Source organism: Miniopterus schreibersii (assembly GCF_964146895.1).
Source record: "Miniopterus schreibersii genome assembly, chromosome: 9".
Taxonomy (NCBI): domain Eukaryota; kingdom Metazoa; phylum Chordata; class Mammalia; order Chiroptera; family Miniopteridae; genus Miniopterus; species Miniopterus schreibersii.
The window spans coordinates 27,406,944-27,412,518 of record NC_138118.1 but is presented as its reverse complement, the minus strand read 5'-3'; the positions used below and the strand labels follow the sequence as shown (position 1 = coordinate 27,412,518).

The following is a 5,575-nucleotide window of genomic DNA, read 5'->3' as shown; positions in this document are numbered from 1 at the left end:
GATTTGCAGATATTGAACCAAACTTGCCTCCCAAGAATAAATCCCACTTCATCATGATGTATAATCTCTTTAATGTATTTCTAAATTTGGTTTGCTAATATTTTGCTGAGGATTTTGCATCTATGTTTATCAGGGTTATCAGCCTATAATTTTTTTGGTAATGTCTTTGTCTGTTCATAAAATCAGAGTAATGATAATAAAATAAGCTTGGAAGTCTTCTTCTTTGATTTTTTGGAATATTTTGAGAACGGTAGGTGTTAATTCTTTTAATGTTTAGCAAAGTTCAGCTGTAAAGCCATCCAGTCCAGGATTTTTGTTTCTTGGAAGTTTTTTTAAAAATTTTTTTATTACTAATTTGATTTTGTTAGGAGTTATTGTTCTGTTTAGATTCTTTTTTTCCTTCTAGATTCAGACTTGGAAAATTGTATGTTTCTAGGCATTTCTTCGAGGTTGTCCAATTTGCTGGCATATAATTGTTCATAGTAGTTTCTTATAATCCTTTGTATTTCTGTGGTGTGAGTTGTCACTTTTCTTTCATTTCTGATTTCACTTGGGGTCTCTCTATTTTCTTCATTGATCTGGTTAAAGGTTTATTAATTGTATTAATCTTTTCAGAGAACCAGCTATTGGTTTCTTTGATGTTTTTTTATTTTTAAGAGTCTATTTTATTTATTTTTGTCCTGATCTTTATTATTTCTTTCCAAATATTCACATTAGGCTTTACTTGCTTTTCTTTTTCTGGTTCCATTAGGTATATGGTTAGATTGCTTATTTGAGATTTTTCTTGTTTCTTGGGGTAGGCCTGTATTGCTATGAATTTACCTCTTATAAGTGCTTTGTTTATGTCCCATATATTTAAGGTCATAATGTTTTCCTTTTCATTTGTTGCAAGGTATCTTTTAATATTTTTCCTTTATTTTTTTGTTAATCCATTCACTGTTTAGTATCATGTTAGTTGGCCTCTATTTGTATGTCTTTTCATACCATTGTAATCAGAGAATGTGCTTGGCATAATTAAAACATTTTTAAATTTATTGAAACTTGTTTTGTGGTCTAGCATGTTCTATCCTGAAAAAAATTTTCATGTGGACTTGTAAAGAATGTATATTCTGCTGCTTTGGGGTAAAATATTGTATAAGTATCAATTAAAGCCATCTGATCAAATGTGTTATTTAAGGTGGTGATTTCTTGTTGATTTTCTATCTGGATAGTCTATCCATTGATGTCAATGGGATGTTAAAGTTCCCTACTTTAATGTATTACTGTCAATGATCTCTCCCTTTATATCTACCAATATTTACTTAATGCATTTAGTTGCTCCTTTGTTGGGTGTGCAAATATTTAGAAAGGTTATATCCTCCTATTGAATTGACCCCTTTGTTATTACGAAATGTCCTTCTTTGTCTCTTGTGATAGTCTTTGTTTTAAAGTCTGTGCTCTCTGATATAAGTATTGCTACCCCAGATTTTTGTTTGTTTGTTTGTTTTTACTCACATGAAATATCCTTTTCCATTTCTTTACTTTCAGTCTGTATGTGTCTTTCAATCGGAAGTGGGTCTCTTCTAAGTAGCATATGTATGAGTCTTGTTTTCTTATCCATTCACAGACATTACATCTTATGACTGGGGTATTTAATCCATTTACATTCAAAGTAATTATTGATAGGTGTATGTAGGTATTGCCATTTTATTATTTATGTTTTTTATTTTTAAAAAATTTTTTCTTCTTAAAGAAGTTCCTTTAACATTTCTTGTAATACTGCTTTGGTGGTGGTGAACTCCTTTAGCTTTTTCTTGTCTGGAAAGTGCTTTCTCTGTCCTTCGATTAGAAATGATAGTTTTGCTTAGTAGAGTAATCTTGATTGTAGGTCCTTGCTTTTGATCATGTTGAATATTTTGTGTCAATCTCTTCTGGCCTTCAATGTTTCTGTTGAGAAATCAGCTGACAGTCTTATGGGAGCTCCCTTGTAAGTACCTGCTTTTTTCTTGGTGCTTCTAAGATTCTCTCCTTGTCTATAATGTTTGGTATTTTAATTATGATGTGTTTTGGCGTGGGCCTCTTTGTGTTCATTTTGTTTGGGACTCTGCTTCCTGAACTTGTATGTTTATTTTCTTCACCAGATTAAGAAAGCTTTTCCTCATTATTTCTTCAAATGGGTTTTCAATCCCTTGCTCTTGCTCTTTTCTTTCTGGTACTCCTATGATGTGGAAGTTGTTATGCTTGATGTTGTTCCAGAATTCCCTTAAATTACTCTCATTTAAATTTTTTTTTTTTTTTTTTGCTGTTCTGATTGGGTGTTTTCTACTACTTTGTCTTCCAAATTGCTGATTAGATCTTCTGTTTCATCTAATCTTGTTGATTGCCTCTAATGTATTCTTTACTTCAGTTATTGTATTCTTTATTTCTGACTTTTTTATGGTTTCTATCTGTTGGTATAAGTTCACACTGAGCAAACTTTTTTTTTTTTTTTGAGAAATCCAGCATAAAGCACTTTTATTGCAATAATAAAACTTGAAACTCATATGTAATGCAGGGGAGGAGGAAGGGGCGTAGGCAGTAGTAATTTCTCTCACCAAATCAATATATAGGACAGGAAAGGAGTGAGAGGAGGGAAGGAAAAGCCAGGGAACTTCAAGCTCAGCAAGGGGAGGTGAGCATCAAAAGACAGGAGATGCTGAAGCTGTGATGACCAGCATAATTTTCTTAAGACAACACTGAAGGATTTGTCATGATGGCTGGGCTTTCATTGGGTTTTAAAGTCTACTAACAGCACCTTCAATTTAAACTTTTAATTAAAGTTCTTAAAATTTAGGGAGTGGAGCCCGTATAGCTATGACATTATAAAAGTCCTGAATATCTATTAGAAAAAAAAAATCACAGGATGGAGGGGCGGGGAAGCCAGGCCATGAAGAAGGTTTCAGAGGTCTTTGCTGGCCTGTAGTGTCCAATATCACAGTGAAAATGATTTGTTTTTAAAAGGCAGAAGATTTAAAGGGAGAGTGGGATGGGGCAGTTGAGGCAAAGGATCTCCTCCTCTCCACTTCAGTTTTGGGTAAGGCTCTTTTTTTTTGTTTTAATATATATATTTTTATTGATTTCAGAGAGAGGAAGGGAGAGGGAGAGAGAAAGAGAAAAATCAATGATGAGAGAGTTGTCGTTGATTGGCTGCCTCTTCCACGCCCTGACTGGGGATCAAGCCTGCAACCTGGGCATGTGCAGGAATTGAACCCCGATTGCCTGGATCTTAGATCAATGTTCAACCGCTGAGCCATGCCCAGCCAGGCTGGGTAGGGCTCTTAATTCAACCCAAAGACATCTCTCAACTTGGAGATAATCTGGCACCCAACAGCGCCTCAAATCTGCTATGGCTTTGCAGCTCAACAGCAAGAATGTTTAATATATAATAGATAAAATTTCATCCAAAAAAATAAAATAAAATAGAGATTCTTGCATCCACCCCCACACACACCAATTCTTAGTCTAAAGTTAACCCATTACTTGTGCTGTTAATACTTGACTAATACTTAGATGGAAACCTAGATCCAAAAGACTGAAACTGAATCTTCACCCCAAAACAAAAACAAAATAAAAAGAGTAACTTGAGGTTTGTGGCATGTAATTTAGGTCAACACACATACAAGGAGAAAGGGGAAGAGCAAAGCTGGTTGACAGAACACATTCAGTCCTGGCAGACGTTTGTACAAAGTGTAGTAGAACATCAGGAAAAGCTTTGTGCAGATTCCCTTGTGCGCTTGGGGGCATCAGATCCCTCCATGGCACATCCAAGCACAGGGAGCTCAGGGAGTAGGCCATTTCTGTCATTCCAGTTTTAGAAGTTCCACGTCAAAGACAAGAGTGGCATTTGCTGGGATGATGCCTGGATGCTTAGTGGTACTGTAGGCATAGTCTGGGGAGATAGTTTGGTTCTCTGGCCCACACTCATCTGGGCAACCCCTTCTTCCCAGCTTCGGATCAACTTCTGCTTGCTTAGCATAAACTTAAAGGGGTTATTTCTGTCCTGAGAAGAATTAAATTTCTTGCCATCTTCAAGCATCCCTGTGTAGTGCACCATGAAGGTCTGGTCGCCCTTAGGGAAGATGTGCCCCTCTCTAGGGGTGATGGTCTCCACCTGCACTCCCATGGCCTGGTGGAGGTGGCAGTGGGCCGCAGGCCAGCAGGAGGCATGATGGAGGGCGTGGACCACACTAGACCTGGAAGCTGCCCAGCTTTGCCTCCTCCCTCCTCAGGACGCCTGCTGAGTAACTTATTTTTTCCCCTAAGTTCACTGAGCATCTTTATAATCAGTATTTTGAACTCTATATCTGATAGATTGCTTTCCTCCATTTAGTTTAGCTCTTTTTTAGAAGTTTTGTCCTTTGATTTGGAATATGTATCTTCGTCTTCTCATATTTGCTGCTTCCCTGTGTTTGTTTCTATGTATGATATAGATCTATGTTTCCCAGCCTTGGCTGGGTTATGTTATGCAGTAGGTGTTCTGTGGGGTCTAGTGGTGCAGTCTCCTCTGTCATCTGAGAAAGGTGCTCAAGGTGTGTCCCCTTGTGTGGGCTGTGTGTACCTTTCTATTATAGTTGAGAATGGATTGCTGTTCCTATGTCAGTGGGTGGGATTGACCCTCAGGCTGGCTTACTGTGAAAACTAGACAGATGAGCTGTTGTGCAGTAGGGCTTGACTCCACAGAACAGAATTTGCTTTATCAAGACTGATGCCTCCTGGATTTACCCTTTGGATATGTCATTTGTGGAGCTAATTGGGTGATACTTTGATGTGTTCTGAAGCCAGCTATCAGCTGTGCTGTATCTGGGGCCTTTTGCAAGGGGCTCCAGTCAACCATTTCCTATGCCTAGCCCAGGGCCACCTGTTAGGAGCTACAGAGTGACCTGCAGTTGGTATCTGCCTTCTCTGAGTTTAGAGGCTTCTGGGAGAGGTTTTGCTATAAACCAAGGCTGCCTGATACTGGTGTTGGATGTGGGTTGCTTAGCAAGAGGCACAGGGCATACCAAGGCCAACAGCTGCTTGTTTGGGGTTTGTGGACCTTTGAGAGATTTTAGGAAATACTTCAGTGCAGCTGAAGCTGGCCACTTTTGAAGAACAGCTGCTGAAAGAGGTTTGGCTGGTGGTTGAGTCAAGAAGGGCAAAGTTCAATGGAATCACCAGGATGGGGAGAGCATGGTAACCAGGTTGATGGAGACTCAGATTTGGGGCCTGCCTGTGCCTGCATGCTGGGTGGGGTGAGAGCTTAACAAAGGAACAGTGGCACCTGTAAACACTTCTCTCCTAGAGATTACTGCCCTTCCAGGCCTCATCCTGAAGCCAGACAATTTAGTTCCTCTCCATATATTCCTGGTGCTTTTCAAGCCACTATCCCTTCATTGGAGCTTAGGAAAAGTGCTTGTGAGTGAGTGAGTGAGTCTGTGCTCAGGCGCTTTAAAAATCCTTTGTCTACGGGAGCCCTCTTTCTCGCTGGGTTGGAATCCCTGCTGATTTTCACAGCAGATATTGTGGGGTCTCCTCTTCCTGGCACTGCTGCTCAAGGTTGTACAGCCCAGTGTGGGGC

At 39.2% G+C, this 5,575-nt stretch overlaps 1 pseudogene across 1 annotated transcript; it reads right to left on the bottom strand.

The window, feature by feature from the left end:
* Positions 1-3,802: 3,802 nt before the first annotated feature.
* LOC308561547 (peptidyl-prolyl cis-trans isomerase FKBP1A pseudogene) lies at positions 3,803-4,141 on the bottom strand (annotated as a pseudogene). Its single transcript has one exon. The product of its transcript is annotated as a peptidyl-prolyl cis-trans isomerase FKBP1A pseudogene (transcript).
* Between the last annotated feature and the right edge of the window lie 1,434 nt (positions 4,142-5,575).